The following is a 27,376-nucleotide window of genomic DNA, read 5'->3' as shown; positions in this document are numbered from 1 at the left end:
ACTAGAGGCAGCATCTTATGGATGGACTAGCCTTGGAGACCCAAAGACTTGGATTCAAATACTTCTCTGATCCATGCTAGTAGTGTGACCTTAGGCAAGTGACTTAATTTCTTAGTGTGACCAGGCAAGTCTCTTTGAGACTATAATTTGCAAAAGGAGTTTTCACAAAATACATACAATAAATCACAAATCTGGACTCCAAGGAGAGATGGTGTGTGTGTGTATGTGTGTGTGGTGTTCACACTAAGTACTTAACTCATTTTAGCTCAGGCATTCCCTGACAATAAGGAATCAATTCTTCAAGCATTAATTAGTTAATACTCATTGGACAATGACTATGAAGTTGTCCAATTGTGGATACTCCCAGGCTACATTTAGAATGCAAAGAAGTATAAGATACTTCTATACCATGTTAAAAAGTGAAAGACAGATAGTCAAGAAGCATTTTTTAATGTGAAAGATTTCCTATTTTATTTTTTCAAATTACAAGAAAAATAATTTTTAATGTTCATTTTTTAAAAATTTGAGTTCCAAATTCTCTCTCTCCCTCCCCCTTTTTCCCTGTTTGAGAAGACAAACATTTTATATAGATTATACATGTGGAGTCATGCAAAACACATTTCCATATTATATGTATTGTGAAAGAAAACAGACAAAAACCCCACAAGAAAAATAAAGTTTTTCAAAAGTATGCTTTTATCTGCATTCAAACTCCATCAGTTCTTTCTCTGGAGGTAGATAGCATTTCAAGTCATTCACCATTACCATCATACAACACTGCTGTTTGGGGCTACAATGTTCTCCTGGTTCTGCTCATTTCACTTTGCATCAGTTCTTTTAAGTCCGTGCCATTGACAAGATTTTTAAGCACCTACTATATAGCATGCTTTGTGTTAAGAAAGGCAAAAACCAGTTCCTTCTCTTAGGAAGTTCACAGTCTGATAGAAGAGACAACATGAAGATAACTGTGTACAAACAAGGCACAGACATAATTTCAGAGGGAAGGCACTGAGATTAAGAGGCCTGGGAAAGGTTTCATGAAGAATGTTAAGTAAGCATCAGCTGAGACTTGAAGAGGTGACGAGGGGACACTTCTAGGCATTGAGGACAGCCAGTGAAAATATACAAAGTTGAAAGATAGAGTCTCATCTGAGGATAGCAGTTCAGTGTTGCTGGAATAGCAGAGTATGTACTGGGAGAGGAGGAAGGGTAGTAAACTATAGGAAAACTGAAAAACTTTTCTATTAGATCCAAGAGGTGGAAGGAAGTCACTGTGGTTTCCTGAATAGGGATATGACATGGTTAGACCTGTGCCACAGGAAGATTAATTTTAAAATTGAGTAGAGGATGGATTGGAGTGGTGAAGAGACCTGAGGTAAGTAGATGAATGAGTAGTCTATTGCAGTAGTCCAGAAGTAAGGTGATGAGGGCTGGCACTCCAGCGGTGGCAGTATCAGAGAGGGGGTGAATATGAGAGATATTACAAAGGCAGAAATGACAGGACTTGGCACTGAATTTGATATGGAAGAGAGAGAGAGGTGACAGTGAGAAGACAAGGATGATACCTCACTTGTGAGCCTGGGGCCCCCGGAGAAAGATGGTACCCTGGACAGTAATAAGGTCATTAGGAAGAGGGGAGAGAGAATGAGTTCAATTTTGAACATGCTTATTTTAAAATGTCTATGCAGGATATCCATTAGGCAGTTAAAGATACAAGACTGGAATTAGATCTGAAAATTATCTACCTAGATAATTGAATAGAGGAGCTGGTGAGATCACCAAGTGAAATAGCATAATAGGAGAGAAAAGGGTCTAGAATAGAAACTTGGGGGACCTGTATAGTTAGGCACAACCCAGATGAAGATCCATCCAAGGAGCTAGAGAAAGAGAACAAAATGGGTAATAGAGGCAGCTAGGTGGCTCATAGAAAGCTAGGCCTAGAGTCCTGGGTTCAAAGCTGGCCTCACATACTTCCTAGCTGTTTGACCCTGGTAAAGGCACTTAACCCCATTTGCCAAGCCCTTAGACTCTTCTGCTTTGGGACTGGTACTTATTATCCATTCTGAGACAAAAGGTAAGGGTTTAAAAAAGAAGGCAGAGTAGGGCAGATAGGAGGACAACCAGCCAAGAGCAGTGTCATGAGAGTTTAGAGAGAAGAAAATATCTGGGAAGAGTGATGAACACTGCCAAAGACTGCAGAGAAGTCAAGAGGCTCGAAGATTGAAGAAGGGCCAATAGATTTGACAGTTAAGAGATCATTGACTGGCACAATCTCCAGGAATTGATGCAGAGTGAGAGGAGCAGAACCAGGAGAACATTGTACACAGAGACTGATACACTGTGGTACAATCAAATGTAATAGACTTCTCTACTAGTAGCAATGCAATGATCTGAGGGACTTATGAGAAAGAACACTATTCACATCCCGAGAAAGAACTGTGGAATAATGTTCTAGACTGACTAATTAAATAAATTTTTTTAAAAAGAGAGATCCTTGATAAAGTTGGAAAGAGAATTTTTTGTTTGAATAACGAAGTTGGAATACAGACTGCAGAGTTAAGAAAGTTTACCTAATAGGCTTCATTCCCAAGGAGGTGAACCACAAAGCAGAGGAAGGGAGGGGACAGATGGATAAAGTGAGTTTGTTTTTTTGAAGATGAAGACTTGAGTCTTTGTTGTTAGTAGAGAAGTGACCATTAGATAAGGAAAGATGGAAAATTAGTGAGGGAGCAGATCCAGGTTGCTTACACTTTATGTCACCCTGAGGCTCAGTTGGGGTTTTTGCTTTTTTACACAAGGGTGGATTTTAATTTACTAGCCCTCCCTGACTCAGAGACAGCTCAATGGAAAAAGTTGCCAATCATTTAATTGCTCATCAGTGTCTGCAGTCTGCAAATATATTTTGTTTTCCCCCTTTTTATGCATGTTTTTATCTCAGCCAAGAACCTTTATGTCTGATGTCCTTACCCAGAGCAATGTAAAATTCTCAGTAAACATGTAGTAACAATGTTTCAGACAGATTCTCATGACTTTTAAATTTTAGTAAAAGTCTTGTTTGTAATCAATCCAGTTAAACAAAGAATACTTTCCCAATATTCATGAAAAGCTGTCCGCATTCTTGGGGATACCTATTGTGGGATGGTATTTTGGATTTTGAGTTTAGCCTTTCACATTCTTACCAAATTTTAGCTCCATTAAATTCTTTAATTTAATTCTTTACAAATACAATTTAACCACAAACTTGATTTAACTGTTTTTACAAATTCCATACTCTGCAGATACTGTTTCATGAAACATACAACATAGATAGACAATTAAATTGGAACTTGGTCTTTGGTTTCTTAATTAAATTGTACTAGAATCTCAAAGCTCTAATCCTTTATAATCTAATCCCTTCAAGTGCACAGAGCTAGTAACTTTTTATTCTCACCTTTAAAGAAAGTGAGTTAAATAGAAACACTGGGGGTTATTTGGTGTCTTTTCCTGTGTGAAAAGAATTATATGCTTTATTATATTATATATATATAATTATATGTTAAATTGCATGGGGCAGCAGTACCCTGGGGGTGAGGGGGCAGCTGTATAGCTCAGTGGATTGAGAGCCAGGCCTAGAGATGGGAGGTCCTAGGTTCAAATTTGGCCTCAGACACTTCCCAGCTGTGTGACCCTGGGCAAGTCACTTAACCCCCATTGCCTAGCCCTTACCACTCTTCTGCCTTCTGCCTTGGAACCAGTACACAGTATTGATTCTAAGATAGAAGGTAAGGGTTTAAAACAAATAAAAATAATAATTTTTTTTTTTTAAAGAGTATCCCTGGGGGCAGCTAGGTAACACAGTGGATAGAGTACCTGGTCTGCAATTGAAAGGTCCTGGATTCAGATCTGGCCTCAGACTTTTCCTAGCTGTTTGATGCTGGCAAATCACTTAATCATGAGTGCCTAGCCCTTGTCACTCTTTTGTCTTAGAATTAATACTAAGTCAAAAGGTAGGGATTTTTTTTTTAAAGTATCTCTACCATCATCTAGGATTGTGATCTTAGGTAAGTTATTTTGTCTTTGGGAAACTCAGTTTACTCATCTGTAAAATGAATGGATTGGACTTGTAGCCTGCAAAGCTTTATGTTTCTTTGAGCTTTGACAATTAAAGGATTAGCTTTTGAATGAAATAGTCCAGCCTAGGGCAATGATCCACCTTGGAAATGACATAGATAGAATCTGGAATTACTTTTTTTCCTAGGGGGACTCATGCCAAGTAGAAGCAAGGAAATAGGAGGCAAGTAGGGGCAAGAAATAGTAAATTTAGAGCAGAGGTTAGGTGGTGGGTTATAAGTGCCTGCCATTAATAATAGAAATGGGCACTTAGACCTAGAGCTAGTGAAGATCTTAAGAAGCCATCTAGGCTCTGGACTTATTTACGTTTATACAGGTATTAAGTGTCAAAAGTGGGCACCCAGGAACCCAGGTCTGAGTCTAGCATCTGGTTGAGCTACAAATTCTCAATGTTTAAGCCTTATTTGAATTCTGGGTTCTTTTCTGAGAACTTGGGGATGGTGAGATTGAGTCTGTCAAAACTCACTGTCCCGGATCTTAAAGAGGCTTCCAACTGGACCTTGTAGGGAGATGAGGGTGGAGATGATAGCTTTGTTTTCTATCCTTCTATTGATTGGGATTCTTGGAAAGGACTAGTTCATACTGTGTATTTTAGGGAGGAGGTGACATCTTTCCTCTCTACCTCTTATTTGTTGGGATTCTTGGGCAGGACTAATTCATGCCAAATCCACTGTCCACCTAGAATACACACAGACTGAAAGCAAACACTCAGTGCTATGATAGCACACCTCAACACCCTTTGGATTGCAAGTCACTTCACCTGTGTTGTAAGTAACACCATGTTAGGTGAGTAGCAAACATGAACTTATCTGTTAAGCCTAAGAAGGGAGCAAATGGACATTTTTAAAAAGGAGAGAGTGATACATTTTGGCCACTTCTTACAATATTACTTCTGTTGTACTTTATTACTAGTTTATGTGGGCCTTGGAATGTGGTCTAGCCTAATTTCCTCCAAAATAGTATGCAAAGAACAGAAGTCAGCAGGCTTGGCTTTTGTAAATTATGTGCTAAAAACCTTCTGTCCTCTTAAATTTAATTTGAAATAGCCAAGTTAGCTTTGCTGCCCCCAGGGCTCATAAGGCACTTAAACATAGGTTGATTCCATGCTAATAATTACTTTGGTTCAGGGCCTTATTGTCTTTCCTGAGGTTTTGAACTTTCCCATCCTTTGCTTTCATTAGGAATACTCCTTCTAACTGTTCCATGGCCTCCCCCCTCTAGCAGCATTTTCTATTCTCCTTTCTCCTCTATTCATTTGGTGCCCTTTTCACAAAGGGTACCAGTCCTCTGCTGGACTCACCCTTGAATAAAATCTTGAGCACGCTTACATATTACTTAAATATTAAGCAAAGTTTAAATTGTTTCAATTTATTACAGATTAAAATTTACTTCTTTAAATAGACCTACCCCCACCCCCACTAAGCTCTTTTTTTTTTTAACATTTAACTTCCATCTTAGAATCAATACTAAATATTCATTCCGAGGCAGAAGAGTGGTAAGGGTTAGGCTATGGGAGTTAAATGACTTGACCTGACTCACACAGCTGGGAAATGTCTGAGGTCAAATTTGAACCCAGGTCTTCTTCTGGTTCTCAATCCCCTGAGCCACCTAGCTGCCCTTTGATGGCCTTTTTTGGTATTGCTTTTCATCTACAAAAATTCATTTTAAAATTGTAGTTTATTATGACTAATAATCCTGATTAGTGCAAATAATGAATCTTTTGTATTCAAATTTCCATTATTCAAAATTATAACTATCTAAAATATGCACATTGGTTCCAGTCTAATATTGGCATATGCAATATGAAGAGAATAGAATGGAATAAGCATTATATTTTCTTCCTTTATTTTATTTTTAATTTTTTCCATGGTTACATGATTTTTGTCATCTCCCTCCCCTCTTCTGGAGTTTACAAATAATTCCCTGGGCTATACATACATTATTATTCAAATCCTATTTCCTTATTATTCATTTTATAATAGAGTAATTTTTAAAAACCAAAACCCCAAATCATATACCCATAGAAACAAGTCATATGTTTTTCTTCTGCCTATCTACTCCCACAGTTCTTTCTCTGGATGTGGATAGCGTTCTTTCTCATCAGTCCCTCAGAATTGTCCTGAGTCATTGCATTGCTATTAGTAGCAAAACTCACTACATTTGATTGTCCCACAGTGTTTCAGTTTCTGTGTATCACGTTCTCCTGGTTGTTTATTTTGCTCCATATCAGTTCATGGAGGTCTTTCCAGTTCTTATATGAATCAAGCAGCACCTTGTTCCTTGTAGCACAATAGTATTCCATCACCATCAGATACCACAGTTTGTTCAGCCATTCCCCAGTCGAGGGGCATCCCTTTATTTTCCAGTTTTTTGCCATCACAAAGATTGAGGCTATGAATTTTTTTGTACAAGTGGAACCTTTCCGATTTTTAAAAATCTCTTTGGGATACAAACCCAGTAGTGATATTGCTGGATCAAAGGACATGCATTCTTTTAAAGCCCTTTGGGCATCTGGAATAAGCATTTAAATAGTGGCTACTATGTGCCAGGCATTGTGCTAATAAATTCCTACAAACATTATCTCACTTGATCCTTGGAGGTAGATATTATAATTCTCATTTTACAATGCAGGAAACCTGGTCAATCAGAAGTTAAGTGATTTGGCCAGGGTTACACAGCCAATAAGTATCTGAGGACCACATTTGAACTCAGGTCTTCCAGACTCCAGGCCCAGATACCCATGAATTCTGGTTGTACTGTGATTAGTTTCGAGGAGATTCATCATTCTCAGTAATTGGAACTTGGCTGTACAACAGCTAACCTTGACTCCTCGGTGTTTTTTCGTCTTTTCTCATAGGATCACCTTTTTATGATCTTAGGAATCATTCATTAATTTTTAGGCTAACTAGTTAACTTCTCTTCCCCTTCTGCCTCCCCCCTCGCCATTTAAAGATGAAGAAACTAAAACCCAGAAACTCAAGTGACTTGCCCAATGTCACAAAGTAAGTGGTAAGGCTGGAATTATGTTCTACATCCTCTGATTACAGAATCAGTGGGTTTTTTGTTTTTGTTTTTTTGGTTTTTGTTCCCTATCATGTTGCCTCGTGTCCATCCTTCCTTTTTTTTTTTAATTTTTATTTAATTAACATTTAGGAAATATATGACCCTGCTCTTAGGACTGTTTAGTTAATCAATATCAACAAATAAAGGATGATATCAGGAACAAAGTGACCAAGGTGTTCATGTGGGTGCTCAACCCTTACACTGAAAAACCAAAGGGAAAAAAATGTTTTTTAGGCAATAGAAAGGACAGGCATGAGGAATGTTTTTGTTTTTCACTTGTTTGTTTTTAGTGATTCAAACACAGTACTGATCTGTGTGAGAAAGGTAGTCTTTCCACAAATAATAGAGAAACTTCATTAATACTGCTTGTTTTCCCTGGAGATAGATACACACACACACACACACACACACACACACACACACACACACACGTATGTGTGTTTGTGTATAAAGAGGAGTAGATGTCATACATATGGCAAACAAAGCAACATAGTTCTTGTTTTTAATGTTTCAGAGCCTCATATCATTGAAAGGAGGTCTGAAAGATCTTCTCCATTCCCTTTCCTCCAGGCAGAAGTGTACCTTCTGTGTCCCAGGCCATTGGTTGATAACTCTTGTAAAAGGAGGTAGGATGGAATTTCTGTTCTTTTCTTCTAAGAGAAAGTGATGACAACCCACTGCATAGACAGAGTCACATCTGAAAGATCGCCATTCCTTTCCTCCAGGCAGAAAGCATACCATATGTGTCCCGGGACAAGATTGTTGACAATTGTTGTAAAAGGTGGTAAAACAGGATGTCTGTTCTTTACTTCAAAGAAAAAATGATTACATACCACTGCATAGACAATTAAGACACTCTCTCCAAAAGAAGGATTCAAACACAACAACATACTTTTATGAATTACCAAATATATCTAGTGTACTTTGCTAAGTGCTAGGAATGATAATACACAAAAGAAAATGATGAAGTCCCTGATCTGAAGAATATGATTGTCCTGTTGATGGAAGAGACATACTCAAAAAGTTGTAATAGAAATTGCAGTATTTGCTAGGGAGTCTATAAACAGATGGATAAGAGATTTGAAGGAGGGAGGCTGAGTGGAAATAGGGAATTAGAAGACATCAAAAACAAAGCCACATTTGAAAAAGATTTCAACTGGTCGAGGTATGGAGATAGTTTATTCCAGACCTGGTGAAGTCTCCACTCCTCTTAATGTCTTTAGTAAGTCACTTTGAAAGTTAAACTCTGTGTTTAAGATCCATCCCCAATTCTAACAACATTTAATTCTTCTCATATATTTTCTCTTGAGGATTAACTTTCTTTAGCTTTCCAATGCATTCATCTTCTTTCATCAACTGCCTGAATGATCAGATCCAAAAAACAGTTAACAACACAGGGGTGAGTCTCTAATGGAGACTCAGGAATTCGTTTCTGGCCCTCTGATAGTCAACGTTTCAATCAACAACTGAGAAGAAAGCGTCAATGGCATGCTCATTAAATTTGCAGGCAAGGAGTTGGGAGGGATAGCTAATGCCTTAAATAATATAGTCTGGATCCAAAAGAGATCTCAGTAAGGCAGAATGAGCTAATAGGATGAAATGGGACTTGGCAATTCACTTAACCTCTCTGGGCCAGTTTCTTCATCCATAAAATGAGGGGATTTGTTTAAATGACCTCCAAACTCCTTTTCAAATCTACATCTAGGGTAGGTTGATTCCATGGTCCTTGCAAACAAGTATGATGGCCCCTCTGGAAAAACTACATTTCATTTCTCACCTTTATTCACATGTTAGTCTCTTGCATAAAATTTTAAGGTATTGATTGACCTCAGTCTAAATGAATGATGAATACTGTGGGCTTTTCCTCTCAATATACATACATACTATTAAAAAGAAAAACTATTATTCTTTGTATCCTTTCATTGGGAGTCTCAACTGAAAAAAAAATTAAAAAACAAAAAGCACTTCAATTCATTAAAGGAATCTAGTTTGGGGAATCAGGGTTGAATTAAAAGCCTCATATTTTCCCTTTCTTCTCATCTCACTCCCCAGAAATGCCTTTTATATGCCATAGTAAAACTATATATATATATATATATATATATATATATATATATATATATATATATATTCAAGTCCTCTTCCTTATATAGTAAGGTCTTCAACTAGACACAGTTTCAAACTATGACCCACATTTCCCCTTCAAATTAAGCTATTTTTTTTTCCTGAGCTCAGCCTTTGGATAAGGATATGTAACAACTTGTTTTGTCAATCACTATTTCATGGACTGAGTATTTTTTTTGGTATTTTATTCTATTAAAATATAACCTTTTGTAAAAAGTTTATTTTGAAACGTTTCAATAAATTGGTGTTGCTCTGTAAATTCTTGACCATTTGACATATTCCAGTCCTTTGAGTATTTAACAAAAGAGTTAATGTTTTCATTGAACTCTTAAAAGCACTTCAACTGTGGGAAATATTGACAGTGTTTATTTTATTTCCAGGAATGTAAACAATTTTTCAGATTGGTTCCCATATATGCACTAGGGAACGGCTTCTAAGGAAATAACTTCTGGCCCACCACAAAATTCTGTCTGGAGAGACAGTCTTCCCTTTGTTCCTGGGAATAGATTTAGTCCTAAACAGGAGCTCAGACCCATGTATTTGTAGTCTTCAAGAGTATTGAGGTATATTATGCATTTCTCTTGGTAAATGCAATTATCCTGATCAAATTACCTTGTGCACAATTAATTATATACTTACCATATCCTTTCAATAGAATATAAGGTCCTTGAGGGCAGGCACAATTTTGTGTTTGTTGGTCATCATTTCTTAAGTTCCTAGCATTTGTGTCTTGCCCATAGTGAGTGCTTAATAGTTGTTGAATTACAAACAATTTCATGCTGTGTATGTTTTTGCACAATCAATCTTACCATTCATAGAAGCAACTTCAGAGACCATCTGGTCCAAGCCTCTGTTTCAGAGGCTTATTCCAGGGATAGTCCAGATTCTGTGCACACAGAATCATTGATTGCCTACTACAGAGATTTTAGATAATGTTCTAATTCCTTTTCAGTGTTTAATATGTTGGATAGGACTTAAGTGGAGTTACAATTTTCCATAAATGGAAGAAATCACCGTCACTAATGAAATTATGTCTCTACCAAAGAAATAAAAGTTAAAGTCACATAAATAGTCCTATGTCAGAATTTTATTAATAATCTATTCGAATTATAGAAGCAGCTAAGTGGTTCAGTAGTTAGAGCACTGGATCTAGAGTCAGGAAGACCTGAGTTTACATCTGGCCTCTGACACCTCCTACCAGTGTGACCCTAGGCAAGTCATTTAACCTCTGATTGTCCAAAAAAAGGATCCACTGAAAAAGGAAATAGCAAACCACTCCAGGATCCTTGCCAAGAAAATTCCATGAATAGTTATGGTCCATGGGGTCACAAAGAGTTGGACATGACTAAACAATTGAACAACAACAAAAATTAGAATCATCGTGCTTTGAAGCTGGGAGCAACCTTTGAGGCTATCTAATCAAATTCTCAGAAATAGAGAGAGCAGAGTCACACAGACTGTGGCATAAACAGGTTTCTACCGTGACTAGTCAAATGCCTTTTGAATGGGGCAAAAAAAGGGGAGAAAGTTGCAAAATAAGCATTTACTTTTATTAAATGAAAAATCATAATTGATTTGGGGCACAGATGTCCTGGGTTCTGACTACCACTAGCTCTGTTATTTTCCACTTGTGTGACCTTGGGCAAGTCTCTTAATATCTCCATCTGTAGAAGGAAAGAGTTGGGGAAGATGACCTCTGATGTCCATGCTAGCTCTCAAATCTGTGATCCTAGGAAATTTTGGAATGCCTTGTAGCCTAAGGAAGGCTGAGGATGTTCAACCCCTTGAAGGTTAAGATTATCCACAATGTCCCCTTTCCTTCCCCTCAGTATCATCCCAGCCATCCTGCCTAGCTCTGGGAATAATTATCTCATCAACAGGAATGTTCCTAGAAAGCACCTTTCAGTTATTTGCTCAATGATTTCAATTCCTCTTGACAATCCCTTTGACTCTTCCCTGGCCATCACTGCCTTAGATGTATGTCTTCCTTGATTAGAATGCCAACACCTTGAGGGAATGTCATCTTGCTTGGTATGATATTTCCAATGCTTAGCACAGTGACTAGCATTTAGTAAACACTTAATACAAATTTTTCATTTTCACATGTAAAATCCAGTGGAACTGCATGTCAGCTATGGGAGGGGGGTGGCGGTAGACGAGGGAAAGAACATGAATCATGTAACCATGGAAAAATATTCTAAATTAATTAAATAAATTTTTTCAAAGAAATTTTTTCCATTTTATTTTATATGGTATTTCTCTGTGCTGATTCAGTACAGAACAACTCAGGCAGGTGATAATTTCTGTTGCTTTGGGAATTAGAGTAATCCATATAAAATTAATGGAAAGCTCTACCACCAAAAAGATGAGGAGAAATATGATTCATAGTAACTTCCAGGGCTTCCAGAACAAAGAGTCATACAGCCAAGCATATTCAATCCAGAAAGCCTCTTCTCTGGTCCCAACTAGATTAAATCTCAAGGCAGGAAGCTCCTGAGAGTACTGTTCAGTATGGGGAAGAGGGGAGGAAAGAGAGAAAACAAGATATTCTTACCACTTTAATATCCTCCCCTTCCCTGATTGGTAGGAATCACCCAATTACTTGAAGTTCAGTTATTTTCCTTGTTGAGGGTTAAAATGTGTTTCTAGTCTGGGAGAACCAGATGTAAAAGGCAGCAGAGAGCAAAAAAAGTCCATTCATAGGAGGGAGACTCGGCCTCTTGCTAACTGAGATTCTTTCAATAAGAGCATAAGCACCATGGAGTGGAGAGACCAGAAATCTGATTATTATGCAGATGACAAGTGATAAAGGGGCCTTTATAACATTTTTGCTTTAGAATCTCAGGATTTAAGCTTAGCCATTAGTTCAAAGAAGTCTGAAGTTCCAGAGTATTAGAGCTACTTGAATATGGGTATGAATCTTAAGAAAATAGCTCAGGAGAGGCAGCTGAGTGGCTTAGTGTATTGAGAGCCAGACCTAGAGATGGGAGGTCCTGGGTTCAAATCTGACCTCAGACACTTACCAGCTTGTGACCCTGGGCAAGTCACTTGACCCCCATTGCCTAGCCCTTAGTTACCACTCTTCTGCCTTGGAACCAATACTGAGTATTGATTCTAAGACAGAAGGTAAGAGTTTAAAAAAATTTTTTTTTAAAAAGTAACTCAATCAGGAGGGTCATTCACTATGATCAAGTAGGATTTATACCAGGTATGCAACCCTCCACATAATTGACCATATCAACAAGCAAACCAACAAAAATCACATGATTATCTCAATAGAGGCAGAAAAAGCCTTTGATAAAATACAACACCCATACCTATTAAAAACACTAGAAAGCATAGAAATAGAAGGGTCATTCCTAAAAATAATAAACAGTATATATCTAAAACCAACAGCTAATATCATCTGCAATGGGGATAAACTAGATGCATTCCCAATAAGATCAGGAGTGAAACAAGGATGCCCATTATCACCTCTACTATTTGACATTGTACTAGAAACACTAGCAGTAGCAATTAGAGAAGAAAAAGAAATTGAAGGCATCAAAATAGGCAAGGAGGGAGGAGACCAAGTTATCACTCTTTGCGGATGACATGATGGTCTACTTAAAGAATCCTAGAGATTCAACCAAAAAGCTAATCGAAATAATCAACAACTTTAGCAAAGTTGCAGGAATCAAAATAAACCCACAGAAGTCATCAGCATTTCTATATAATTCCAACACAGCTCAGCAGCAAGAATTAGAAAGAGAAATCCCATTCAAAATCACCTTAGACAAAATAAAATACTTAGGAATCTATCTCCAGAGACAAACACAGGAACTATATGAATACAACTACAAAACAGTCTCCACACAACTAAAACTAGACCTGAGAATTGGAAAAACATTAACTGCTCATGGGTAGGACGAGCCAATATAATAAAAATGGCCATCCTACCCAAACTTATCTATCTATTTAGTGCCATACCCATTGAACTTCCAAAAATTTTTTTTACTGAATTAGAAAAAAACCATAACAAAGTTCAATTGGAAGAACAAAGGATCAAGGATATCCAGGGAAATAATGAAAAAAAAATACAAAGGAAGGTGGCCTTGCAGTCCCAGATCTCAAACTATACTATAAAGCAGTGGTCATCAAAACAATTTGGTACTGGCTAAATAGACAGAAAGGAAGATCAGTGGAATAGACTTGGGGTAAGTGACCTCAGCAAGAGTCTATGACAAACCCAAAGACACCAGCTTTTGGGACAAAAACCCACTATTTGACAAAAACTGCTGGGAAAACTGGAAGACAGTATGGGAGAGATTAGGTTTGGATCAACACCTCACACCCTACACCAAGATAAACTCAGAATGGGTGAATGACTTGAACATAAAGAAGGAAACTATAAGTAAATTAGGTGAACACAGAATAGTATACATGTCAGACCTTTGGGAAGGGAAAGACTTTAAAACCAAGCAAGACATAGAAAGAGTCACAAAATGTAAATAATTTTGATTACATCACAAAAACAAAACCAATGCAACCAAAATTAGAAGAGAAGCAACAAATTGGAAAACAATCTTCATAACAAAAACCTCTGACAAAGGTCTAATTACTCAAATTTATAAAGAGCTAAATCAATTGTACAAAAAATCATGCCATTCTCCAATTGAAAGATGGGTAAGGGACATGAAAAGGTAGTTTTCAGCCAAAGAAATCAAAACTATTAATAAGCACATGAAAAAGTGTTCTAAATCTCTCATAATCAGAGAGATGCAAATCAAAACAACTCTGAGATATCACTTCACACCTAGCAGATTGACTAACATGACAGCAAAGGAAAGAAATGAATGTTGGAGGGGATGTGGCAAAGTTGGGACATTAATTCAATTGCTGGTGAAGTTGTGAATTGATCTAACCATTCTGGAGGGCAGTTTGGAACGATGCCCAAAGGGCACTAAAAGACTGTCTGCCCTTTGATTCAGCCATAGCACTGCTGGGTTTGTACCCCAAAGAGATAATAAGGAAAAAGACTTGTACAAGAATATTCACAGCTGTGCTCTTTGTGGTGGCCAAAAACTGGAAAACAAGGGGATGCCCATCAATTGGGGAATGGCTGAACAAATTGTGGTATATGTTGGTGATGGAATACTATTGAGCTAAAAGGAATAATAAAGTGGAGGAGTTCCATGGAGACTGGAACAACCTCCAGGAAGTGATGCAGAGCGAGAGGAGCAGAACCAGGAGAACATTGTACACAGAGACTGACACACTGTGGTACAAGAGAATGTAATGGAATTCTCCATTAGTGTCAATGCAGTGTCCCTGAACAATCTGCAGGCATCTAGGAGAAAAAACACAACCCACAAGCAGAGGTCAAACAGTGGGAATAAAAACACTGAGGAAAGGCAACAGCTTGACTACAGGGGTGGAGGGGATATGATTGAGGAAAGACTCCAAATGAACACCCTAATGTAAATACCAATAACATGGAAATGAGTTCAGATCGAGGACACATGTGATACCCAGAGGAATCACACATCACCAATGAGAAGGGTGGTGGGAGGAGGGGGAGGAAAAAAAATGATCTTTATTTTTAATGAATAATGTTTGAAAATGACCAAATAAAATAATGTTTAAAAAAATTAAAATTAAAAAAAAAAGTAACTCAGGGGAAGTTAGGTGACACAGTGGATAGTTACTGGACACAGGAAGTCCTGCGTTCAAATGTGGCCTCAGATACTTCCTAAGCATGGGACTCTGGGCAAATCACTTAACCCCAATTGCCTGGTGGTTACCTCTTTTCTGCCTTGGAAATGATACTTGGTATCAATTCCAAGACAGAAGATAAGAGGTTGTGTGTTTAGTTGTTTTTGTTTTTTTTTTTAAACAAAATCCGACAACCAAATATAAATAATTTATTTAATTAAACATTTTTATTTAAGTACTTGGTGTTTGATTTTCATTATAAATATTTTAAAAAACAGAAATAGAACAGTATTCCAATAACAAATTATTTTAATATCAATGATAGTTACTTTTTCAAATTTTTTTTGCTGTTCAATTTTGTGATTAATGTGAGTGCTCAGAAGTTGGCTATAAGTTGAATAGAGGCATTTAAGCAATTGGATTGTTGTGATTGAGGGAATTCAATGCAAACATTAATCCCTCTATATAAAGATGATGATTATGATAATGGTCTGGAATATTAATTTAAGAAAAAGCTTTCTTCCTTTTCTGTCTTTAGGATTTATGAATTTGCTGCTTATTTATTTATATATATATATAAATATATATATATTTATTTATTTGTTTGTTTATTTGTTTATTTATTTATTTATTAAGCCCTTACCTTCTGTCTTGGAATCAATATTGTGTATTGTGTATTGTGTATTGATTGTGTATTGTAATGTGTATTGATTCCAAGGCAGAAGAGAGGTAAGGGCTAGACAATGGGGGTTAAGAGACTTGTCCAGGGTCACACAGCTGGGAAGTGTCTGAGGCCATATTTTAACCTAGGATCTCCAGTCTCTAGGCTTGGCTCTCAATCCACTGAGCCACCCAGCTGCCTCCTTTGCTGCTTCTTTAGATTATGAGCTGCCAGAAAGAAAAAAACAAAACAAAACAAAGCCCTGGGGAATTTACTTATTCTGAGAAAGGCATGGAAAGGGCACACAAGACAAGGCATGTTGGTAGCTATACTAAGTGGTTGTTTTGATTTCAGTTTCTTTTAGCCCATGAAATTTTAGGTAGCTCTCAGAGTTGATGACTTGGCAAGCATGGAGGAGGAGAGTTGTTTTGGTTATTGGATGTGGCAGAAAGGAATGTAAAGGGTTGACACCTGTGAAAAATGTACTCTGATACTGGAAACCAAAGCCAAGACAAGAGGAGATGGTGAGTATGGTGCTCAGAAAATGAAGAGGCTTTTTATCCAGTCATAAAAGAAAAGTGTTCCTGAAGGTATTTTATTTAGAGAAACGACCACAGAGGTCAACAGTAAGGCAACAGGCATTTTTCAGGCCCTTGCTGTGTGCCAGGCACTGTGTTGAGCCCTGAGGGTACCAAAAAAAAGGTAAAGACAGTTCCTGACCTCAAGGAGATCAGGCTAATGGAGGAGACAACTGGCAAACAGCTATGGAAGAACCAGATAAATCAATGTAAATTGAAAGCATTAGTCTGGGATTGGAGGGAAAGGAGGGCACCAGAAAAAGTTCCTTACAGAAAGTGGGATTGAAGCAGTTTTGAAGAATGGGAAGGAGAGCATGGGAGTCAGCCAGAGGCACAGAGTAGGAAGCTGGAGTGTTTTCTATGAGGCATAGAAAGGTCAGTGCTAGATGTTAAAAAGCAAAGAGGGGAATAAATAGGAAAAGCTGGGGCAGATAGGAAGGGGTTAGCCTTTAAAAATCAAACAGGATTTTTATATTTGATCCTAGAGGTAATAGGGAGCAATTGGAGTTTACTGAGTGAGGGGAGCTGACCTGGTCAGACCTGGGCTTTCAGAAGATCATTTTGGCAGCTGATTGAAGAGGGGAGAGGCTTGAGGCAGTGAACACAACCAACAGAGTGGAGTAGTCCTAGGAATGTCGTGAATAGAGCCTGCATTAGGGTGGTGGCTGTGTCAGAAGAGAGAAAAATGCACACACAAGAAATGTTGCAAAGGTAGAAATGACAAGATTTGGCGCCAGATTGAATATAGAGAAGTGAGAGAGGAGGGAATCATCAAGGATAACACCTCATTTGGGATCCTGGGTAGCTGGGAGGATAGAGATATCTTGAACAGTAATGGAGAAATTTAGAAGAGATGCTAGAAAAAAATAACAGGCATTTTAGATTTCAAGTGGGAGACTTTGTTGCCATTGAAGATCAGCAGGCGTGTGTGTGTGTGTGTGTGTGTGTGTGTGTGTCTGTGTCTGTGTGTCTGTGTGTGTCTGTGTGTGTGTGTGTGCATGCTAGTTGGGACAAAGGATGCCTGGCAGACCACCCCATCCTTACTCCATTCCCACCTCTCTCCCGGAAATGCCTTCACTGACTTATGTGTAATGTTATGCCCTTGGCATTTATAGAGAATCAATAACAAGAATTGTCCATTTGAGTAATATTTCCGTGCCTTTAAAAAGCCATAGTTGGAGATGTTATCAGCTGCATTATCCAGAGTATTTTATGCAAGGACCCATGAGATAAATCCCTGCTGTGTTTCATTTCCAGGAAAAAATTTGTGCTTATGAATGTGAACACTCTCTGTCAAGACAATGAATTCTATTTCATTCAGAGCAATTCATTTCTCTTTTACTTTAGCAGCCAAGAAACTCGGAGCCAAATTTAGTGCCCAACAGGAGTAATTAATTCACCTCAAATATCTCTTAATTCCAACCCCTACTCCCCTGTGGGCTGTTTATTTTTTTATCCTCTAATTGTTCTGTTTGACACTTTTAAATTTACTAAAGGAAAGAGAATATAAGCAAAAGTAGTAGTATTCAAAGGATCTGAATCTAAGCGGTTCAGATATGATCGCTATATGGAAAGAATGTGAAAGCATCTGTTTTATACATGGGACAAGTAAGAAATGACATTGAATTATTTGAAGGTTGGAGACTGACATTTTAAAAAGCATTGACCTATAAGTACTATTAAAAGAGAGAAAGAAAAGGAGGTAGATGATTTATCAGGGTGAAGAAACAAATTTAGATAGTAGTAGTAGTAGTAGTAGTAGTAGTAGTAGTAGTAGTAGTAGTAGTAGTAGTAGTAGTAGTAGTAGTAGTAGTAGTAGTAGTAGTAGTAGTAGTAGTAAGGCAGCTACCTATTGCAGTAGATAGAGATCCTCACAAAAACTTTAGAGGTAGATGCTATTTATTATCCTTTTTTTGTAGTTGTGGTAACTGAAGGAAACAGAGGTTAAGTGACTTGACCAGTGTCACAAAGTTAGCAAGTGAGATCTAAATTGAAATTAAGTCTTGACTTTGAGCTCATCTCTCTATCCAATGTATCACTTGGATGCCTATACAATATACACTTATTGTTTGATATTGTGTACCACAGCAGTAAGATGTTACAAATTGAGGATGGAGAAATTGAATGATTGTGACTGATTTTAGGAAACAATTTCAGAGAGGAAAGAATATTTTAAAAGGAGCTAAGAGGGAGAGATGCCCAAGTATAAAAGATCAGACAACTTGGAATTAATCACTATATATCTGTTTATATATCAATGTATGAAAAATATTTAATCTGATTTCTTTGTATTTATGGGACATATTTTTTTTTTTTGTAAAGGAAAAATATGGCACTAAAATTTGTGGATAATTTGTTGACTTCTTTCCCAGACCTTTAAAATCTTGGAAATAGATGTAGTTAGCAGTAGAAAGAGCTTAACAGATCTCTGGTTCCATCTGCTGGAATAAAGCAAGAAGACGCTCATTCTTTCTTAAAAATGCTCCAGAGAGCTTTTTCACTTTGGGGAATAATGCTTTTTTTTTTTTAATTTATATCTTCATTTCCAAGTTTATCCTCCTTCCTTTCACACATATACCCCTACCAAGAAAGCCTTCCCTTGTAACAAAAAAATAAAAGAGGGGGATAAAGCAGTTTAGCAAAAATTAACTAATACATCACCCAATTCTGAGAGTATTTATACATTATTTCACACCCAGCATTTCCTCCCACCCCCTCAGTAGAGGAAGAAAGAGAGACAGAGAACATTTTCTCAGCACTTTTGACCAAGCTCAAGCTCAGTCATTTATTACACAGAACTCAGTTTCCTATTTGTTTTTATGGTCATTCTTCCTCTTAACTTTTGTGTAGTCAGTGCAGTGTATGGTTTTCCTGGCCCTGCTTCTTTTGCTATGCATCAGTTCGTAAAAATCTTTGCATGTTGTTCTTCAGTCATTTCAGTTGGGTCTTATTCTTCATGATCCCATTTGGGGTTTTCTTTTCTTTTTTTAATTCAAAGATATTTTTTCATGTAATTTTCAAAATATTATTACATGTAATAATAATAATAATAATTTTCAACATACATTTTTCAAAATTATAAGATCTAAACCACCTCCTACCCACCCAGCAATGGTAAGCAATTTGTACTATATTGATCATTGTTTTAAGAGAATGCTCATACAAAACCAAAGCCATTTGGGGTTTTCTTGGCAAAGATACTAGAGTGGTTTGTCATTTCCTTCTCCAGCTCATTTAACAGATGAGGAAACTAAGGCAAACAGGGTTAAGGGATTTACCCAGGATTTACCCAGCTAGGAAGGGTCCAAGGTCGAATTTGAACTCAGGATTTCCAACAAACTAATCAGTGTCACTTAGCAGTAGGTTTTTTAAAGAGATCCATACTTTTTTGTGCTCTAGATTCTCCCTTTAAATGACCTGTCCACTTATTGAAATTTTATTTGAAGGAATAAATACAGTAACTTTCCTCGAGAGAGAATTCCATATCTTGGAGGCTGCCACTTGGAATGTTTCAGCCCTGCTTTGTTTCTCCCTGGAGGGAGAGAGACTGCCTGCCTGCCAAGAACTTATGAATGGCTATGGAGCCTTGGGCTGTCCCCCAAGAGAGCCTGCAGCTCTCTCACACATAGCTTTTTATCTCTGACTTCCTCCTATAAGTCCTTACCTCTCCTTCTGCACCCCCTCCCCATCACTCCATATCCTCCTTCCAAAAGATGGAGAAAACACAACACATACACACGCATTGCAGTTCTCCTTTAACTAATTTGAACATTATCTGGGAAGCCTATATGGTCCCCTTGGGACTCAACTTTAGAAAGAAATGAAAGAGAAACATGTGTGGTCTGCGTTCTGCAGATAACAACAATGTTCTCTAGTCATCATTCTCATGGAATGTTAGAGCTGGAATGAGTCCCCCAAATTATGTCATCATCTGCCCCCATTCCCCAATGGGAAAAAGTGACTTATCCAATTGGTACAACTAGTGATGAGCACAGCTAGAATTCAAGTCTTCTTATCCCCAGTTTTAGTGTTCTACCACACTGTTGTTTTTCCCTCATTTCAGTTGTGTCCAACTCTTAATGGACCCATTTAAGGTTTTCTTGGCAGAGATCCTGGAGTGGCTTGCCATTTCCTTCTCCAGCTCATTTTACAGATGAGGAAGTGAGGCAAGCAGAGTTAAATGATTTGGCTAGGTGCTGTAGAAAAAATCTGGAGGACTCAAGTTCTAACCCTGGCTCTGCTACTAATGCTGCCATTTTTCTTCTTTGAGATTAATTTCTTTGTTTATAGAATAAAATAGACTCAGTTACAAGGACCCAAGTTAAAATACCACCTTAGACTCTTGCAAGTTGTGTGACCTTGGGTAATTCCCTTTACCCTGTTTGCCTCAGTTCCTCTTTTATAAAAGGAGCAGCTGGAGAAGGAAATGGCAAATCATTCCAGGATCTTTGCCAAGAAAGCCCCAAATGGGGTCACAACAAATAGAATAAAGATCTTGCGATAAGGTTATAAGATGATAGATTTTGAGCTGGTAAAAACAGAAACTATTTGTCTAGCTCCCTTATCTGATAGATGAGAAATGTGGGGTTCTTCCCATGAAAGTTAAGTGACTTACCCAACAAGACATTTAACATATAGATTTTAAATGTCCAAATTATATTCATCTAGATTATCTCCAAAATCTTGTTCATTTCCAGAGTTGTAGGATTCTGGTGTGGCTTTTGGGTTCCCAGAGTCACTTTCTACAACACTTGGGATTTTGGAGGAGGCAGGGGTGATATCCATTTTCTTAACTTAAATCCTCAATGCTTTAGGAAATTCTTTTAAGAGAGTAATTTGTAGAGAAGATGATAACTTGCATTTATAAAGAGGTTTTCCTGTAATAATAAAATCACATACCTTTTCTCTAATCCTATAGCTCTTAGCACTCATTTGGTTTGCTTGTACAAATTTCTTCATCTCAAAATGTTCAAAATTGTGAGATTCCAGAATAAAGTTGCCAAGCTGCAGAAATGACTGAAACAGTACAAAAACCAAACATATGCCCATTTCCTTTCAGTGGAAAGTGGAATCATTTCCCCCATGTACATCAGTAAGAGATGGTATAGCTCTCTGGGAAAAGGATGGTAAAATTGAGCCTGGGGGAGAAAACATCTCTAGGTGTAACTATAATTTGCTAAATGGTGGCATTATTCACTGCAAGTACCACTCTATGGAAAGTATAGGAGAGTAGATTCTGGTTGCCCTTTTTTTTATCACCTACTAAATGGAGCAGTGGATAGAGCACTTGGCCTGGAGTCAGGAATATCAGATTTCAAATCCAGCCTCAGACACTTACTAATCTGTGAGACCCTGGGCAAGTCACATAACCCTGTTGGCCTCAGTTCCCTCATCTGTAAAATGAGCTGGAAAAGTAAATGGCAAACCACTCCAGGATCTTTGCCAAGAAAATTCCAAATGGGGTCACAAAGTAAAACAACAACAAAACTTATATGGCATTGAACTATCCATTTTTCTTTCCTGGACTTCCCAACTTGTGAAACAAAATAGGTTGAACTAAATGATCATGCTAGTTATAATGTGCTTTGATCTTTAAGTGATACACTAGTTAGCCTTAAAAATACTACTCTAAGAACAACTTTAAAATACTTAGGAACAGTGACCAATATGATGACCAAACACAGTGTCCCAGTGCTGAGTGTTTCTTTGGCTTGACTACACATGTTCATAACTGTTTTGTTTCCCTTCCTTTGTCAGTGGAGGATATGGGGGAAGAGGACTTGAGAGGGAGAGAGTGCTAATCTAAAAATAAAATAAAATTGAATCAAAGGAAAGATTACCACAAGATCAAGAACTATCACTACAGAATTTTCCTGTTATACTCCAAGTGCAATAGAGAGAGGCAGTCTGCATTTATAGGGAATGCTGGATTAATTACTCATAAGGTTTTCTGTGGCCTTAACCAAGGAATCCTTGATTCTTCTGTGGAAATTTGGCATCGAAGAGTCCCAAGAGGACTTCCCATTCAGGCATGACTAAATCCATTCGTGTGCAAGGGTCTCTGGAAGAATTGGCATCACTTTTCTCTTTCATGGAATCCATCAAATATCCTTAAGTGGGGGATGGAAAGGTCTGGAACATTAAGTTCCCACTGCTAAGTGAGGCAGACTCGTCTCTTAGCTGAATCTGGACTGTTATAACGTAGCTGGGCAGCATTACACTGACATATTTGTATGTGATTTACAAGACATTGAACACACACATGCTAAAGACCAGCCCAAAGAGCAGGATTGCTCATAGGGAAGTACTTGCCTTAACTTGCCTGGAATTAGGACTCCATGGCTCTTTTTGGCCATTACCAGATGATGATGCCACAAGAAATCCCTTTTCTAGTTCTGCTTGCCGCCATGATTTCTTATATTTGTTTCCCAGTGTTTTTGCCTTGTGCCTGGCATATAGAAAGTACTTAAAATAAAATAAAAAAAAATGCTTTATCAATCATTTATTTGTGAGACTTATGAGACACTTAACAAGTATGTTCTCTGAAGCCTTTAAGTTTTATTGATGCCTTTTTTTTAATATATCCAGTCTCTTTGGATATAATCTTTTCCTTTGTTTCCCTTGTAACAAAAGTTAAATAGAGTGAGGGGAGGAGGGAGGCAGTTAGAACAAGGGATAGAATGCCAGACCTAGAGTTAGAAGGACCTGTGTTCAAATCCGACCTTAGATACCTCCTAGCTGTGTGGCCCTTGACAATTTACTTAACCTCTATTTGCCAGTCCATACTAAGATTGAAGGTAAGGGTTTAAAAAAAGAAAAAAGAATAAGAATTAACATAAATGTAGACACCATGAATCATTCCCCAGTGGATAAATGAAAAATGACAAATAAATAATTCTCTAAAGAATTTCAAATTATTGACTATATTAAAGATGGTTCTTCATTAATGAAAGAAATATAAATTAATACATTTCTGAGGTTCTTGGCAAGGATGATGAAAAATTATAATGTTGTGAGAAGAAGGCACACTGATAAACCATTGTTTATCTAAGTTAATTCACACTAAGATTAAGTGTAATCGTTTTTGACTATTCTTGAAAGATATTTAGAATTAGGATTTTTTTTAAAAAGTTTACTAAAATTCCATATCTTTTAACCTAGACATCCTACTGCTAAGCACTGACTCCAAAATTGTCAAAGATAAAGTTCCTAAATATAACAAAAAATTCATTGCAGCACCTTCAAAAAAAAAACAAAAACCCTTCCCCTCTATCTTAGAATCAATATGGTGTATTGGTTTTAAGACAGAAGAACAGCAAGAGCTAGACATTGTTGGTTAAGTGACTTGCCCAGGGTCACATAGCTAGGAAATATCTAAGACCAGATTTGAATTCAGATCCTCCCAACTCCAGGCCAGGTGCTCTGTTCACTATTCTGCCTAGCTGCCCCTGGATATTTGATCTCTACCAGAGATGTGATACCATGATATTTTCTTCCATTCAACAACTTTCTTTTTTATCCTGTCTATATTCCTTCTATCTGAGCAAAAGCCTTTCAATTTTATTTCTTTGAAGTCCTTTTATTTGTCTTTTGTGGACTCCTATTCCTTGTTCAGTTCTGCTCTCCATAGTTGAGAAAGATGCCTCTGACCATTTTCCTCCAATTTTTTGATGATGTGACCTTTTTGTTTCCATTTATTTTCATTTACTTAATAGATAACAATATAATATATAACATTGTATATTATTTTAAAACATAATATATTAACTATGTGATCTATTATATTATAAATATGCTTATCTGGGTGAAACAAATTCTCACACTAGCTATATCCAAAAATATGTCTCATTCTTTTATTCTCCCCCCCCCCAGCCCTCCCTAAGAAGGCAGGTAATACGATAGGTCGTATATACATGATCATAGTACATATTTCCCTGTTTGTCATGTTGTGAAACAAGACATGTTGCTTACACTAGAAAAAAATTCATGGAAGAAATAAAGTAAAAATGGAATATTTCCATCTGCATGTGCCTTTTGAAGATATGAGTATTCATTTAGAATGCATTGTGGTTTGTGGTGTAGGGTGTTGATCTAAGCCTATTTTTTGTCAGACTGCTTTCCAATTTTCACAGCAGTTCTTTTAAAATAAAGAATTCTTCCCAGAAGTAGGTGCTTGATAAATGTTTATTGGCTGATGGATAGTTTATATGTTCTGATGTATCAAACAGTGGATTGAGTTCTGTTGTTTCTGGCCCATTTTCTCATCTTGCCTTTTTTGAAAACTTACCTTTTTCCCTAGTTTTTTGTTGTTTTTTTTTTAACTAGCACCAAATAGTTTTGATGGTTACGGCTTTATAAAGTGAGTTTTAGAAGTGCTATGCCCTCCACTATTACTTTTTCTGCTTCTATTCCTCTTGATGTTCCAGATTTTGTTCTTCCTCCAAATGAGTTTATTTTTGTCTGACTGTACAGTCATATGGCCTTTTTGAAGGAAGGACGAGATACTTACCTTTGTGGATTCTAACCAGTTACCACTCATTCATGAAATACGCATGTGCCAGTTCATAATTGATTAGTTTGAGGCTGAATTTCTTCCCTTGTTAATAGCACAACAGGAGAGGAGTTATGACAACATTTTAGGGTGTTGTCGTGTTCCTTCAGAACTGTAGAGTTATCGCGCAATACACTGTCACATGATATCTCTGAATGTGAGGGAGAAAACCCTACTTGGTTTCATTGGTTTAAATATAGTGGAAGGCTACAAGGTTGAGATGAGGAAGTACCAGGCGGTATATAGGAAATGGCTTCTAAAGATAACTCACTGAAGTATAAAATTGGCTTCAAAAGGTCCTGATAATTGAATTTTAAAAAGAAGACTTACTGAAAAGGAGATTCCCTGCTGGATCTGCGGAGAAGAGAAGGGTAAGCCAATTAGGTAATGTGTTTGAAATAAGAATGGGCTAATAGAGGAATGGCCCTGACTGCATAAGACTGAAAATGTGAAGTTTGAGAGGAAAGTAATGCCTAAGAAGTGTGAAGAAGTGGGCACTTCATGTCTCTTAACTATTGCCGAGGCTTGTTGTGAGGAATTTAGCAGAAGCAAGCCAAATTCCTTACAGCACTCTAAACTGGACATGGCTAGAGATTTGTCATTTTAGAGAATGACAGCTTCCATTTTAACCTTTTATGTGTGTTTTTACATAGTAAGCATGTAAAAACAGCCTTGTTCTATGTTAGTTTCAAAGCAGGACATTTTTAAACTTTAGACTTTTTTTTGCCAAAAGAAATATAAATCATAAAATACAGAATGTCCTATGAACATCCTAATAGACCATGAGCAAAGTATTACCAATTGGGATTTTTTTGTTTGTTTGTTTATCTTGGCTCTGGTCTGTTGTTATCTTATGTCCTTCCCTAATCAGTAAAGTATTGGTTGGGGAAATGCAAAGCTATGAGGATTAGTGTCCAGGGAGATGTCATGTATTAGATGGCAGAGGTAAGATATTCCTCCAAATCAGTAAATCAGATGATGAGCCTGAATCTAATCAGGTGAAATTTAATAGGGGAATAAAGTAATGACCTTATAGTCTTTTTTTTTAATCCTTACCTTCCATCTTAGAATCAATACTATGTGTTGGTTCCAAGGCAGAAGAATGGGGATTAAATGACTTGCCCAAGGTCTTCTGTGTCTTGATGTCAGATTTGAACCCAAGACTTCCTGTCTCTAGACCTGGATCTCAATCCACCTAGCTGCCCCCTATAGTTTGTTTTTAAAAAGTCATTTAAAATTTTACAGGATGAGGAAGCATGGATAGACAACAGTTCCTATTTAAAGGATCTTCCTGGGCATTTTTTGAGCCATAAGAGTCAACATTATGATATGACAACTGAAAGGGGAAAAAAAAAAAGCTAACCAAATCTAAGACTTCATTAAATAAGGGGAAAGTACCCAGAACAAAGTACACATGACCTCTCCCCTTAGTTGGACTGCATCTGGATTTCAAGTTCTGGGCACTGTATTTTAGGAGGAGCACTGAAAAATTATAAAGGAGGGCAATTAGGATAGCAAGAGGAGCTAGCATCCATGTCTTAGGACCAATCAAAGAATTGAAGGAGAATACTTGGGGGAAAATTGATAGTTGTCCTCAAATATTTAAAGGCTGTGAAAAAGAGAATAGATTTGTTTCACTTAGCCTTGGATGGTAGAACCTAAGAAGGAGTAGCAGGTGGAAGTCGCAAAGCAGTCAATTTCTGATAGGAAATCTTTCTAACTATGAGAGCTCTCCAAAAGTGATATAAGCTGGCTGCCTCAGGAGCTTTCCCATTATTGGAAGTCTTCTGGCAAAAAGACTAAATGAATTACTTATCATGAGCATTGTTAAAGAGATTCCCATACAGGTATGAGTTGGGCTTATTGACTTCTGAGTCCTTTCCAACTTTGAGATATTTTAAGGTTTCTATTTGTATTTCAGAAGTATTCTGTGTCTCATAAAACGATAGACTGAAAGACAGCAAAATGAAATGGAAATGGTATGGGACTTAAAATTAGAAGAATCTTGGATTCAGATCTCAGCTTTAACAATTACTTTGTGATGGGATAAATTGATTCACTTTTCTGAACCTAAGTTTCTTCATCTGTAAAACAGAAATAGTGATAATTTTATCAGCTGCCTCTTATTATTATGAAGAAAACACCTTGTAAATTTTAAAAGCACTATGTAAATATGAATTTTCCTGTTATGTTTAAATTATATGATCTAAGAAAAATCTATGCAGGGAACTTAAAAACTATTCTTATTACATAGAGGTACACCTGTAACTACAGAGCAACTACTTGGGATATGTACTAATTAATGCCTATTAGGGTTACACAATAGCAAAGGTCCACAGGTACTCCAAAGTAGAAATGTTTATTTTTTTCTTAGCCAGAGAGATAATGCTGGGTGGAAAGGGGGAGGAGTTCAGGAGCACAATAAGATCTCTTAGTTCTATCTTTATACTAATGTGAAAGCATGACTTATTTATTTACAAAGGCTTCCTGGAAATGAGAGTATTACAAAAGGGTAAATTTGAAGAGATATCATTTCTATCACTGATGGAATCATTGGCTGGTGTCTTTGGAAGCTCAAGTCTAGCTTTAATAAAT

General features: G+C 37.2%; 1 protein-coding gene across 4 annotated transcripts in view; it reads left to right on the top strand.

Moving 5' to 3' along the window:
- The window catches only part of LIMS1 (LIM zinc finger domain containing 1), a 193,493-nt gene that overhangs the window by 63,540 nt on the left and 102,577 nt on the right, over positions 1 to 27,376 (top strand). The window contains exon 1 of one of the 4 annotated variants that reach the window (XM_007501208.3): positions 24,658 to 25,152. The exons of the other annotated variants lie outside the window; for them this stretch is intronic. The gene's annotated coding sequence lies outside the window, so the exon portion shown is untranslated. Of the gene's footprint in view, positions 1 to 24,657; positions 25,153 to 27,376 lie in introns of those variants that run through there. 4 annotated transcript variants of the gene reach the window in all.

This window comes from Monodelphis domestica, chromosome 8 (genome assembly GCF_027887165.1).
Source record: "Monodelphis domestica isolate mMonDom1 chromosome 8, mMonDom1.pri, whole genome shotgun sequence".
NCBI lineage: Eukaryota > Metazoa > Chordata > Mammalia > Didelphimorphia > Didelphidae > Monodelphis > Monodelphis domestica.
The sequence above is the reverse complement of the archived record's forward strand: the minus strand, read 5'-3'. Positions and strand labels throughout refer to the sequence as shown.